The 15,252-nt window shown below is 37.2% G+C and overlaps 1 protein-coding gene across 1 annotated transcript in view; it reads left to right on the plus strand.

The window, feature by feature from the left end:
• Nucleotides 1-3,181: 3,181 nt before the first annotated feature.
• Nucleotides 3,182-15,252, plus strand: part of cep162 (centrosomal protein 162) — a 67,845-nt gene continuing 55,774 nt past the window's right edge. Inside the window, exon 1 of the mRNA XM_037980338.1 lies at nt 3,182-3,321. The gene's annotated coding sequence lies outside the window, so the exon portion shown is untranslated. The remainder of the gene's footprint in view (nt 3,322-15,252) is intronic.

Genomic DNA, 15,252 nt, shown 5'->3' on the forward strand with positions numbered 1-15,252 from the left:
AAACATCAGAATTACATTACAGTCATCAAAAACATAATTACAATCATCAAAATACATCATTACGATCATCCAAAAAAAACAACAACATAAAAATCATCCAGCAGATACACTTGATAATCATAAGGAGATGGTCAATATGTAATAAGATATTTTGTTCAGAGCAGCTTTACACCTGAATTTATACTAATCAAGGGCAGCTCTAAACAGGTCAGTTTTCAGCCTTGATTTAAAGGAATTTAGTATTTCGGCTGTTTTGTAGTTTTCCAGGAGTTTGTTCCAGATTGATGGTGCATAGAAACTGAAAGCTGCTTCTCCATGTTTGATTCTGGTTCTGGGGATACAAAGTAGACCAGAACCAGAAGACCTGAGTGTTCTGGAGGATTGACACGATGATAGTAAATCTTTAATGTATTGTGGTGCTAGACCATTCAGCGATTTATAAACTAATAGAAGTATTTTAAAGTCTATTCTCTGAGCTATAGGGAGCCAGTGTAGGGACTTTAAAACTGAGGTGATGTGCTCTGTTTTTCTGGTCTTAGTGAGAACACGGGCAGCAGGATTTTGGATCAGCTGCAGCTGTCTGATTGATTTTTTTTGACAGACCTGTGAAGACACTGTTGTAGTAATCAAGATGACTAAAAATAACCGCGTGCATAATTTTCTCTAGGTCTTGTTGTGACATTAGTTCTTTAATTCCGGAGATGTTCTTCAGGTGGTAGAAAGCCGACTTTGTATCTGTTTTTATGTGTCCCTTAAGGTTCAGGTCTGAGTCCATTACTACACCCAGGTTTTGGGCCTGATCACTAGTTTTTAGCTGTAATACTTGAAGCTGCGCACTGACTCTTGATCGTTCCTCTTTAGGTCCAAAGATAATTTCAGTCTTGTTTCTGTTCAGGTGTGAAAACAAGGGAAGGAAAGAGGGACCGGGAAGAACCGAAAAATCAGACACAGACACCACAGGTGCAGACTATAACAGTGCCCCATCCTAAAGGACAGATCCCAGACGACCAACAAAAAACAAGGCCTAAGTCCGAAACAGAGAAGGAAGAGAGAGAGAGAAAAAAAACTAAACAAGGTGAAAAACCCAGACCAACCATCGGAGGCACAGGGGAAAGACCCCGAAATAGATAAAATGAAAAAAGTCGTATCCAGCTCATGAGTGGGATGATTGGGAGGACAGCTGCGCCGCCGGCATAGTTCATGGAAGAGGTGGTCGGGAGGACGGCCGCGCCACCCACGGGAGAAGACGGGTGGAGGACAGCTGGAGGCTTGTTTCTTTTGGCTTTCCGTAGTTCTAAGTGTGTTTCAATATATACAACTTTTAAGCTTGCTTTAACAAACACTGAGCCACATAACTGGAGACAAAGGTAGCGCCTCATAGCCACACATCATTTGCAACCCATGTGACAAAGCTGCTGCTGCTGCCCAGTGGGTGCAGATTGCAGTCCATTTCAAGAGGAGTATCAGCCGGTGCCCTGCTTGAATCCAGCAGCTGAACCACATGACTGATGAAAACAAAACAAAGTCATTTTGCTACCAAGATCCAAATATGATGAACAAAGTTGTGAATATGATAAATTACCGGCTTTGTGTTGAACAGTAAATGGTTTGTTTTTTTAAGTCTGTGTTGCACATTTACACTGAAAACGACCTATCAGTGTGATCAAAGTTTATGACATTACTGTTTAGTAACGTCATAAACTTTGATCACACTGATAGGTCGTTCCTGATTTAAAGTGACACCTCCACACTCCTCCGTCAAGTGCTTTTCCGCAGACATAAATACTAATGTCTATGGTGCATTTCTGTTAAGGCATCTGACTATCTTCACTTAAATTCTGGATATCTAAAAATGAGTTTTGACTAGTAACAACTACATTTTGACTACCCATAATGGCAGTTTAAGATATCTGTGTTTACATTCTGACTAGTAAGAAGAACAATTCAAGACTTTAATCATATTTTGATGGGTCAGAATGTCTTTCAAGAAATCTCAAATGACTTTACCAGATTTGTCATCTGAAGGGTCACACATCCATAATTACAAGTCAAGATATCTCAAACTGAATTATAACTAGTCAAAATTACAATTTTAGACGTCTGAATTAAAGAAATTGTGTGTTAGACCCCCTATTTCTGCCACTGAGCTGTCCAAACTGTTGGCTGTAGAATTTTGGGTGGCTCAACGAAGTTGGCTGTTCTGAGAAAAAATTGCCAGAGAATGGCGCAATATTGAAAGAGCTCAGCCCTATGGGATATACGGAGAACTCAAAATTTGTATTCTTGAAGACTGCTTCAAAAATCTGCAAAGAATTTCAGATTTACTCTCTCCTGACAGAATGCATTTAAAAACTAAATATCAAAATAAGTGGCAGTCCATGTTTCTCAATTCATGTTAAGCATGTGCTGCATCACTATAAATTCTGCTAAAAGCAAAGAGGGCTGACATTGCAGATCATAGACTAGCAAATACAAGTAACACCAAAATGCTTTATAAATCCTCACAGGCCAAAAATGCCACCAAAATGCTACATAGATGTGGGTAATTTTGAGTAGAAAGAATAGTTAGTCAAGACATCTTAAAAAGAATTTTGACTAGTCAAAAATACAGTTCTAAATGTCCCTAACTTAGTTTTGTTCAATTTAAGATATTTTGAATCCGGAGGTCATTTTACATATCTTTAATTGACTAGTCAGAACAAAAAGCGAGATATCTCAAATATACTTAATGACTAGTCCTAATTTAATTGTAGATATCTAAAATATATTTTAGATAGTCATTTATTGCAGATACCATGAATTGGAGCCTCCATGCAACTTAATGGGAAATCTGACGTCTTTTACACTAGTCAAAATGTAATTTGAGATATTTTAATTAATTAAAATGTCTGGTCATAAATCAATTTCAGATATCTGGAACATAAATGTGGTGAAGTCGATTGTATGTTAAAACGGCCTGCCATAAACCTCCCCGTTTATAAGAAGGCTCCGCCCTTCCCCGCTCGTCATCATTTCTACCCAGGTCATCGCCCGGCTTACTCAAATGGAATACGCCCATTATTTTGGTTGAGCGCGAGATCCTCCAATAGGAGCTTAGTTACACACCCAAAGTCATTGTTCATTGGTTCTCATTACTAATGACTTGAGTTTTTAGCTAATCAGAGAAGCTTCGTCACCTTGGTAGTGTAGGGTGAACCATAGACATGAATACGTATTCATGTCTGTGGGGGGAACTGCCGACACTCTGAACTCAAACAACAGATGAAAGACGGTTCGAGTAAAGTGTGGAAAGAACAGCCAGACGCGGGTCATTTAATTTGAGTGAGTTGGACTGACACGATACTGATACATGTATACAAACAAGAAGGGCATAATAAATCAACACACACCAGGAAAGTTAGCTAACTAACTGCTAGCTTGGGCCGTGAAATGCTACTTGCTTTTAGCCGCATCAGTTGCACAGAATTTAACGAATTATTTTTCAAAATTAGACCGAGTACTCGTAATTTGTGATGGATAAAATATAACTTAAGAATAGCAATGTAGCCGACAGGTTGTGCTTGTGTTATTTGTTTTACGATCTTACACATAAAACAAATTAAACTATTTTTTGTGGCGTGAAAATAGTTTCAAAATACATGTGTGTGTGTAAAAATATCTGTGTGTGTGTAAAAGGATTTGTGCGTCTGTAAAAATGTGTGTGTGTGTAAAAATATTTGTGTGTGTGTAAAAATGTATTTGTAACTCGTGTAAGCATCTTTGTGTGTAAGTTTGGATAGCTGTATCTGTGAAACATCATTGTAAGCCTTAACAAGAAAATAAACCTTTTCCTACACCTCCAAATGTTGAAAAAGTACACACGTCCCCAGATACACACACACAAAACTGCAGTTACGTACAGATCCAGTTATGAGTGCACAACTATTTTTGAGACTCAATTCATGCTTCCAGGGAGCTCCCAGATTTGTGCGTAGATGTTGCGTTTAGGTGCTAGTAGAAAGCTAGGTTATCTGTGTTTTCTTCTGAACTTTTTTTTTTTTCCATAGTTCAACACGATCAGTAAAAAGTGCAAGTTTTAACATCCACTTACTTCTGACAGTAGACCACGACCACGATGACTGGGCTGAATTCGTGTATCATTCGTTCTTTCCATTTTCAATTGACTATCAAAAATCAAATAATGAAAAACAGACTGGTTATTTATTTATTTATTTTAATATGACACCAAAAACAAATAAATGCCTGTTTTTTCGTATTTTACTTTTAGGCTAAGATCGGAAACACGAAATCGAAAAACGAGCAGCAGGACAGAATTTGATTTTAATATGTATTTGGTCAGGTTTAGGTGACCTGGAAGTGAGACTTTATGCAGCAGTTCAGGTAATGTATTAGCTACTATGGCAGCGCTAGAACCACTGATAGAGGACTCGTTTAAGCGGTTTGAGCCTCAAAACAATTCGTAAGTCTCCATGGCTGATGGGTCTGACTGGATTATCTGGTCCTGATTGATCGATATTGAACAAACATAAATATGTAGACACCTCATTACGACCCGGAGCGCATCCGCCGTTGCCACCATGTTGGACAGATCTCTCCTCTCTCTAAGAGCCAACAGGAGTAAACAGAGCGAGCAGCTAAAACCGGATTTTATATCAGGAGGGAGTAACTTTCACAAGTAAAACTGAACAATAATTTTGATCATTTTACCATTTATTATAATATGTTATCGTAACTAACATTATTTGGTAAACAACAAAATGCTAACAGGTAGTGCTGGGCGATATAACGATACATATCGTGGGGACGATAGAAAAGTGTCTATCATGATATATTTTCTTCTATCGTCTCTATAGTTTCTGTCGTTTCTATCATAATTGTATCAATGATTCATGTAAATATTTCATAACGTAGGTTACGAAGAATGTATTAGTGTTGTCACTTTGCATACATTCAGTTTATATAAGTGATAAATAATAAGAAAAAATAACTATTTTGCGAAGAACCTCCGTTTTGCGACATGATGCTGCTTTACGTGTGGGTTTGCGACAGGCTTTACGGCAGTGGCTTTCTGTGCGGCGCCGTGTTTTCACCATAAGTGCTGAAAGATGGAGACGCAGGAAGTATCAAACTCAGGGTCGCAACAAGTAGAGACAGCTAGCAGGCAGCCCAAGAAGAAAGACTTTTACCAAAACGAGGGGGGACATCTGTGATTTGGTTCAAGAAGTCCGACACGGAGCAGAAAAAGGTAATATGCAAACTCTGCTAATGCTAACTCTGCTATTAGACTGTTTCCTCATCTGACGCCAACACAACAAACCTCTTCTATCACTTAAAGAAGAACCACGAAAAAGAATATTTAACAATCCAAAAAGTGCAAGGTCAAACAAGTTGTAAAAGAGCCGGGGAAAGTTTCGAAAAGTGAAACTATAGCCGGCCGAAGATAATGGAGTCTGTTGTCATTTGATATTGTTACGTCGTAACAGGTACATATATATTGCTGCACTAAAATGCAGCAGATCTCATTTGTGGAAGTTCAGTTAAATGTCACTTCGAAATAAAGCTTGAAAAAGGTAAGAAATGAGATTATTTTTTCATATTTTTCAGAGAATAACTGACAACGTACGTAATTGGGGTATATCGTGATATATGTCATTATCGTGATATAAAATTATCCATATCGTGATATAGAATTTTTTCCATATCGCCCAGCACTACTAACAGGAGGAACTAGTCCTCCTCTCTCATTAGCTCTTTCTGTTTTTTCTTCACATTTTGAAGGTTTCCCAGTAACACATATTTAAGGAGGCAATGGGAAGCTGCATTAAGAAGGGAGGGTTTTGTTGCTACAGTCGTCTCAGCTCTGTAGTGAACATTTCAAACCAGAGGATTTCAACAGGACCAGCTTAGAGATGATGTGACCCCACTTGTCTTCAGCTTCCCATTTTATTTTATTTTCTTTTTAAGGCTTAGAATCATTTTTCACAGATACAACTATCCAAACTTGCATACAAAGATGCTTACATGAGTTACAAATACATTTTTACACACGCACAAATATTTTTACACACGCACAAATCCTTTTACACGCACACAAATATTTTTACACACGCACAAATAGTTTTACACACACACAAGTATTTTGAGACTATTTTCTCTCCATAATTTTTCTACTTTATAAATAGGACCGGTGTGATAGAATAACTGGTGGTGGCAGATGGGAGAGGAAGATGTTTTTGTTGGTGTGGCTTTTTAAGGACCCCTTTACCATACCAGGAAATGAACAATGAAAGTTCAACTTAAAGAACTACAAATCTTTGCAAAATACGATCTGATTCCGTAAGTTATCCATACATATCCATCTCATGAATAACTTTGTTGTATTGCTTTAATATTGTATGTTATTGTTTTTGAAATAATATCTGCAAAACCGCTGAAACAGAGCTTGTAAATTACGCAGAACTTGTACTGGTTTTATGTGCTGTTTCAGAGTTTGAAAATAACCGAAGGAAGATCGAAATAGATCTCAAGATGCCATAAAACAAATCCCAAAGCACTACTTAATCCCTGAAAGCCAATATAAATGTTGAACCATGGCAAATACAATAAAAGGTTTTAGAAGAACGACTGGGTTCTTATTTCTCATATCTCCCTCATATGATATATTTAAATTACACACTGACTGAAACAATAGCAATAAATAGCTCCTTTGCTGATTAAACGTGTTTCCACAGGATTATGTGAAAAGAATTTCTTTAAAAACAAAGTTCCTAACTCATTTACAGCAGGCATTGCTAACGCAGGTTATTGTACCAGTTTCATCTTCACCTATTGATTTTTTTTTCGTCCTTTTACTTCAAACAAAGTTTGTCTTTATTTTTTTCATCAAGTGGCCCTAATACTCTGTCGTAACAGCCCGTAAATACCCTTTTAAATCCAAATTGCGTTGAAATGTTCTCGTAACTGTTTCAAACTGACTGTCACCAGTTGATCTAACACTGTTCTCAAAAGCATCAACGGTTGTGGGTTAATATTGAACTGATAACAGGCAGGGATAGTGTGAGTGTCATTGCTATGATAGTCTAGTGGTCAAGGCTGCATAGTAGTTGTAGTTGACGCTGACACCAGTTCGAATCTAGGTAATATTTTTTGGGGAGTTTATTTTATGGAATAGAAAAATACTTGTTTGACATATTTAATAGGTTTGTCAGTGACGGTTATACGTCATTCGCATGCTTTAAACAATAGCACAGCACGTACTTGACACCACACATCCTTAAAGTGATTGTAATGTAAGTAATCATAAATTGCGCAGCCTTCTAATTTCTGTGATAAGTCTGTGGCGAGATGTCTTTAGTAGTGTGAAGGCGCAATTGCGGGGCTCCCCTTACATAAGCAAAGTTTTGTTTGCATGATTAAAAAAATTACCAAACCATTTGTGACGTTAACAGGGTTTTAAACAGGCAACGACATAGCCACCTAATGTTTACAAACATCTGCGTGCGGATGATTGTCACTACTTATTCTAGGTTGGATCTGCTAAAATACAGTTCCACAGTTATTTTCTGCAGAAATGTGGATTGTGTCAAACACCACAGCATATTCTTTAGGAGTAACAGGAAATTGAAAAAGTGACATAAAGTCAGAATAAGACAATAATTGACCATTTGGATTTAGTAATTGGCTTACAAGTAATATTCCTCTGTCAAACCATTTTCTATAAAATATTGCCTTATTTTTATATTTAATGTCTTCATTATTCCAGATATATATTTATGAGGAGAAACATTGTGTTTGTACAAAAGTGACCAGCTTAACAGCATTTGTTTATGAAACAGAGATAATTTTAGGGGTATTTTAGGTATACTATAATTGCATCTAAGAAGAAAGGGTAATCCTCCAATTTTCTCAAAGTTGTAAATGGGAATAGCATTCCATATAGTTTGGGTTTTTTAGGTTTTTTAAATACTTAATTTTGAATGAATTGTTTAAAGATGTGAACTCAAGTGCTTCAATTTCACCTTTTTCAACTTTATTCATTAAAATATTTTTCTTGACGAGATGGCATTTCTTTTTCCATATAAAGTTAAAGTTTGTTTTATTAATATTGGTACCGATTCGTTTGGGAACATCAAGAGCAAGGGCCGGATAAACGAGTCTAGATAAGCCTTCAGCTTTGATTAGTAATGAACATCCTAAGAGAGAGAGATCTCGCTAGAGCCATAAATTAAATCTTTGTTCAATTTTTTTAATTATGGGGTTAAAATTTTCCATTGATCTTATATTTTGATCTTTAATTATTGTGATTCCAAGATATTTGACTTTGTCTTTTATAGGAATGTTGAGGAATGTGCCTTTTAAAGGAGATTTAATGGAAAGTAATTCACATTTGTTTAGATTTAGAGTCAAACCAGAAGCTTTGGAGAAGGTGTTGATGATTTCAATAGAATTTTTTATTTCACATTTACTCTTTTAAAAAGAAGTGCAGTATCATCAGCAAGCTGGGAAATTACGATATTTCTGTTTACAACATTAATCCCTGTAATTTTTTCCTTGATTTTAACTGAAAGAATTTCCATGGCCAGAATAAATAAATATGGGGAGACTGGACACCCTTGTCTGAGACCTCTTTTCAAATAAAATCTTTTAGTGCAGCCATGTGACAATTTTACAGATGCATTACAATTCCTATATAACATTTGACAACTTTTAATTAAGGTTTGTCCGTATCCGAATACTTCTAATGCTTTAAACAGAAATGTATGTTCAACTGTATCAAAAGCTTTAAAAAAATCCAGAAATAATATGAGACCATCCCCTTCTATTAAATCTGAGTAATCTAGCAGATCCAATATAAGTCTAATATTATTAGTTATATGTCTTCCTGGTATGAATCCAGACTGAGTTTCATCAACCACTTCTTCAAGAGTATTNATATTTTCTACAGAAGCATTCTTGTGTCAGTTAATCTAAATCAGTGTTGTGGAATAACTGAGAGATTTTATATAATATATAAAGTCACAGTTAGACTTCATAACTGGGTATACACCAGCACCAAACATTATAGTGTACATTAACTGGCATTTAATACAGTATAGAAATATTCAATTCACAAAATAAAAATAAAAAAATAATCATTTTTCTTGTTAAAACTGTAAACATATTTCCTGTTTGTTGATGTTCTGAATAAAAATATAATTGGTTGCTTAAAACATTTACACAGTAAGGTATCTGTTAAATGTGTCCAAAAATGTGGAAAAGTAACTCAGGTTTTGTTAGCTGTTTGAGAAATTTTGTTCTCGCCCACTACGTTTGCTCACATCCTGTGCATCTCATGGGGGCTAAGCCCCCCTTGTCCTTAAAACCTAGTGACGCCCCTGGTGGAAGTGATCCAGAATCCAAACTTTCAAGATAAACTTGATGTAAAAATGGCGATAGCTGATCTGAAAACTTTTTATAAAATTCTGCATTGAGGCCATCGGTCCCCGGTGACTTGTTTAGTTTTCATTTATTAATGGATTTTTGGATGTCTTCAAGTGTAATCAAGGAATCACATTGTTCTTTATTATTTTTTACTAATTTGTTGCATTTTATTTAGAGAGTTAACAAATTGTGTGACATTATCTTCAGAACATCTTGACTGATAAAGTTTTTGGAAAAAAGCTTCACAGTAAGAAGAGATTTGAACAGGATCTTCACAGATATTATTATTCATTTGAAGTCTCATAATACTGTTAGATATTTTATGTTTTTTTTCTAATTTAAAAAAGTAAGAAGAGTTTTTTTCTCCTTCTTCTAACCATTTCTGTCTCTATCTGATGTACGCACCTTTAGCTTTGGAAATGTAAATCTTGTCCAGGTTCAGTTGTAATTGGTTTAATCTAATTTTTTGTTCTTCAGACATATTTTCTGGCAGGACATTGTTCAGTAAGATAATTTCTTTTATTATTTCTGATTCTATTTTACTTTTTCTTTTAGCAATTTCAGCTCCAGTTTTCATAAACATTCTTCGAAGTTCATATTTTAGGAGTTCCCAATTTTTACTAAATTCCTTCTGGCTGCTAGCTGTATTCCAATACTTTATAATTATTTGTTTAATGTTTTCTTCTACTGTTTTATTATCTAAAAGTGAAGAGTTGAGTTTCCAGTAAGCTGTAATTTTATTTTTTCCGTACTGGTTTAATTTGGTTTTTTCAATAAAATAAGTTTGTGGTCTGATAAAGAAGCTGAAAGGATATTCAACTTAATTTCATCCGCTATTAAATCAGACACCAGCCAGAAATCAATTCTTGACTTAAAGGAGCCTGTTTTGTTTTGCCATGTAAATTCAATTTTGGAGCTATTTTTTTGTCTCCAAACATCAGTAAGGCCAAAGGTTGATATAAAGTTTTTTAGAACTTTGTTTGAGTTTGTATTAACCTTTGGAGGAAATCTATCTAATGCATCATCAAGAGTCGAATTGAAGTCCCCACCAATAATAATATTCATATTATGATATTTTTCACATAAGTAATTCACCCCGTTACTTAATCCATCATAAAGTTGCATATTTTCTGCTTTGGTATTATATCCGTATATAGAACCCAACAAAAGAATTTCTTCATTTATTGATACAACTAATAAAACAAAATGTCCATATGTATCTAGGAGTGAACATAATACATCTCCACTGAAGTTGTTTCGTAATATTGCCACTCCTGCTGATTGAGTAGTGCCATGTGCCAGCCATAGTTCGTCCCCCCACTGAGTTTTCCAGAATTTGGTATCATTTGTAGTTGAACGAGTTTCTTGGATAAAATAGAAATCAGCTTTAAAATTTTTAAGATATAAAAAAGTTGCCTTTCTTTTAGTGTTGTTCCTTAACCCTCAAGCATTAAGTGAAATAACTTTAAAAAAAGAAATGCTACTAAGAGTTGTAACTTCTAACCCGGAAAATGGAGTTACAGGAAGATCTAACAAACTCTCCCAACAGAGAAATTATATGATAAACGGAGCTTTTTCAATATCCAAATGCTATTACTTAACTGTTAGTTCTGATTCTCAAGATGTCTTCTAGTCATTAGCAGGTTCAAGTTCTTTCCTCTTTCCTTCTTTGTCAATAACAAAGGCTCTGGGACCGATGTAGAAGGCTGTTTTCCCTTCTTTGCGTGCTTTTTTCACCAGCGGCCACAGCATGTTCCTTCTCTGACGGTCCTCTGGGGAGAAGTCCTCCTTGAAGCGCAGGTTGTTTGATTTCAGAAAAGATGACTGCTTGGCCACCTTCCATACCGCATCCCTGTAGTGTCTCATGGAGAACTGGATCATCACTTCTCAAGGACGTCTCGAGCTTGTAACGCGACCCAGCCGGTGTACGCTATCGATGACGTCTGGTAGTTTTTCTTTGCATCCTGGTGCTGTCTTCTGGCAAATGGAAATAACCTTTCTACGAACATCTTCTCCTTCTTCTTCATCTATTCCCGAAAGCCGCAAGTCCCATCTTCTTTTATAACGTGAAAGTTCGAGCAGCTCATTTTCCATTTGCAGCATCTTTTTTTCTGATTTCTCAACTCTCCTGACAGTTTCTGTCATCTTTTCTTGCATGGATATATTCCACCGAATCTTTAAGATCATTTATGCTAGCTTGCAGACCGTCCGCTCTCTCGTTTATCGTCAACTTTAAAGTTGCTATGATGTTTTCAACAAAGTCATGGTCTTCCGTCGATTTGTGACTTTTAGCCGACATCTTAGTTGATGTATTTTCCGTGCTGACAGATTTGCGCTTACCACTTGCAGCCATTATTTGAAGTTTTCAGGACGTCTTTTTTAAGCACAATATTTAACGAAGGTCTCGGAATAAATGCTTCCCTGCGTTAAAGCAGCAATAATAGCTCCTTATCCAGACAATCTCGGGAGAGCTTGCAAAGAACGACCACTCACGCCGCCATCTTGCTCGGCGCTACCGAGTTCAACTTAAAGAATTAAGGGGGCGGACGCTTTCGTCAGGAGCTGCTAAAGTTAGTTGAAAAGTACTGGAGTTAAATAGTAATAATACATTTTATTTGAAGGCGCCTTTCTGGACACCCAAGGTCACCTTGACATAAAAGCAAACAAATTAAAATGCATAATAAAAACAAGCAATACAATTTACAAAACAAGATTGCGATGCAATTGCAATTAAAGACCATATGCTACCTGAAACAAATGGGTTTTGAGTTTAGACTTGAAAAGTAACAAAGAGTCAATGTTACGGAGATCAGGTGGGAGTGAGTTCTAAAGTTTTGGAGCAGAGCGGCTGAATGCTCTGCTCCCCATGGTGACAAGACGAGCAGGGGGAACAGTGAGATAGACAGAAGAAGAGGATCTGAGAATACGAGTGGGTGTAGCAATGTGAAGAAGGTCTGAAAGATATAGAGGGGTAAGGTTGTGAACAGCTTTGAAAGTTAGAAGAAGTATTTTATAATTGATACGATATGTGATAGGAAGCCAATGAAGCTGTTGTAAAACAGGTGTGATGTGGTGGATTGAAGGGGTCCATTTGATGATACGAGCGGCTGAATTTTGTACCAATTGTAATTTATGCAGCGTTTTCTGTGGCAGACCAAAGAGTAGAGAATTACAATAATCTAAATGAGACGTGACCAGACCATGGACCAGAGCAGCAGTGGAGTGAGAGAAGGCCGGAGACGATGAATATTTCGGAGATGAAAGTAGGCTGACCGAGTAATAGCATTGATATGGGAGGCAAAAGAGAGGGTGCTATCGAGGATGACACAGAGACTCTTAACCCGAGGGGAGGGAGAAATGGAGGAGTTATCAACTGAAATGGAGAAATTATTAAGTTTACTTAGTATTGATCTAGTACAGATTAAAAGAAGTTCAGTTTTACTGCAATTTAATTTAAGAAAGTTAAAAGTAAACCAATGTTTTATTTCAAGAAGACAGTTGGTGAGGGATGAAAATGGAAGCATGAAATTAGGTTTGGTTGAAAGATAGAGTTGTGTGTCATCCGCATAGCAGTGAAACTGGATGTTATGTTTGCGAAAAATGTAACCAAGGGGGAGGAGGTAAATGATAAACAGCAAGGGTCCCAGGACAGACCCCTGGGGAACACCTGAGTAAACGGAAACTGGATGAGAGGTAAATGATTTTAACTGAACAAATTGAGAGCGACCTGAGAGATACGAACGGAACCAGTTAAGAGGTGTATTTACAATACCAAGAGAGGATAATCTGTCAAGAAGGGTGTTATGTGAACAACGCCAGTACTAAGGGAAGAATGTATAATGTTAGTGATGACAGCAGACAGATAAAAAGCTTTAACAAGAACAGTAGGAAGAGGATCTAAATGGCAGATTTGGATTTTTGAATTAATTTGGTGACATCATCGACAGAAGGGAGGCTGAAGACCGAAAATGAGTTAGTAGGAACAGCTGGAACTGGAACACATGATATTAAGGCAAGACTGGGTATAAGTTGCTGTTGAATAAGTGCTGTCTTGGAAGAGAAAAATGATACCAAGGTATTACAGAAATCAGAAGAATACAGGTGGGGAGGAAGAGAGTCTAACGGTCTAATCTTCTTTACAAATAACTCTTCAACACCTAGATGCGCCTATACCGTCCAAACAGAAAGAAGTGACTAAATGCCTGCAAAATGTGAAAGTAATCGAACCTCGGAAGGTACTAAAACCACGTCTGTTGAAGCTAATGCTAATGCTAAAGCTGGCAATATGCTAATAGACAACCTCCACGGCTACTCTCGTTGCGCCCGTGTCGCTCTCTGAAGTTGACTTCAACCTGAACGAGTTTTCTCCTCTGCCTGTTACCTCCAGTAAGTCTCCTGCTCCAAAACAATATATATGTGCGCATGAAAATTCTGATTCAAGCAACCCAGATACCAGTGTCTCATCGCTGTATGCCCTGATTAACTCAAGATCAGATAACATTGAAAAAATGGTCATCACAAATGCTATGAAAATTGAAGGTCTAAAGAAGACTATTGATTTCGCCTGCGTGGAAATAAAAAGTATGAAAAAAAAATCTCCATAGAAAAAAAGGCAGTTTCAGAGGAAAAACGCACAGATGACTGTCTGCAAAAAAGTTCTGGCCTGGAAAGATACTCTAAAAGATGGAACTTAAGACTGTATGGAGTTGCTGAGACAGAAAAGGAAGAGGCACAGGCCAAAGTCATTGAGATTTGTCAAGATGTCCTGCCAGAACAGAAGACAAAGCTTGCTGAAGCCATTGACACCGTGTACCTCCTTGGCAGCAAGCGCCCATTTGATTCCAAGCCAAGAGGAATAATCATCCAGTTCTCCACGCTTGTGTGCAGAGATTCTGTATGGAAAGTTCTCCCAAGTGCTACATGATAATGGTCTGAAGTTTGCTGGGGATCTCTCAAAAGAAGACAGGGAGCGCAGGAACAAACTGTGGCCATTTGTCGAAAAGGTGAGAAAAGAGGGTAAAACGGCTTACTCTATTGGAGGTTGCGCTTTTGTGAACGGAGCTGAAATTAACCCGCCTCCTTAAAGATGTGGATACTATAGCTTATCATTATCTCAGGCTGCCCTTTCTTTATTCTTAAGTGGCACTATAGGTATTTAAGCGCTTCTTGATGCAAAGTTATATGTTGTTGTTTAACTCTGGTTTTACAGAGCTCTTGGTTCCCTGTAGACTTGGTTAATCCTTTTTTCAAGCGGTTATTTTTTATTTGTTGAAGTTTCTTTTTTTGTGATACTATGTCCTTATCTATAGTTTCCCTTATTGCCAGGGGTTTGAGACAGAACTACAAGCGCAAAGCCTTATTTTTATTTGCTAAACATTTAAATACTGATTTTATTTTTTTCCAAGAATTGCACTCTTTACCAGATGATTTAAAGTTTTGAAAGGCACAATGGGGCAAATAAATTTGGTTTTCCCATGACACTGAGCGTTCAGCAGGTGTCACTACAGCTATAAATACCTTTTATTGGAGATATTCTACACTCAGAATTGGACCCTGCAGGTCACTACATTTTTCAGGTGATTAGAGTGCACAATGCAATATATATAATCATAAATATTTATAGCTACAACTCCAATAAATAAAATAACAGTATGCTTGACTCCATCCATCCATCCATCCATCCATCCATTGTCTTCTGCTTATCCGGGGTGGGGTCGCGGGGGCAGCAGCCTAAGCAGGGAGACCCAGACTTCCCTCTCCCCAGCCACTTGGGCCAGCTCCTCTGGGGGAATCCCAAGGCGTTCCCAGGCCAGCCGAGAAACATAGTCCCTC

The sequence above is a fragment of the Kryptolebias marmoratus genome, linkage group LG16, assembly GCF_001649575.2.
Source record: "Kryptolebias marmoratus isolate JLee-2015 linkage group LG16, ASM164957v2, whole genome shotgun sequence".
Lineage (NCBI taxonomy): Eukaryota > Metazoa > Chordata > Actinopteri > Cyprinodontiformes > Rivulidae > Kryptolebias > Kryptolebias marmoratus.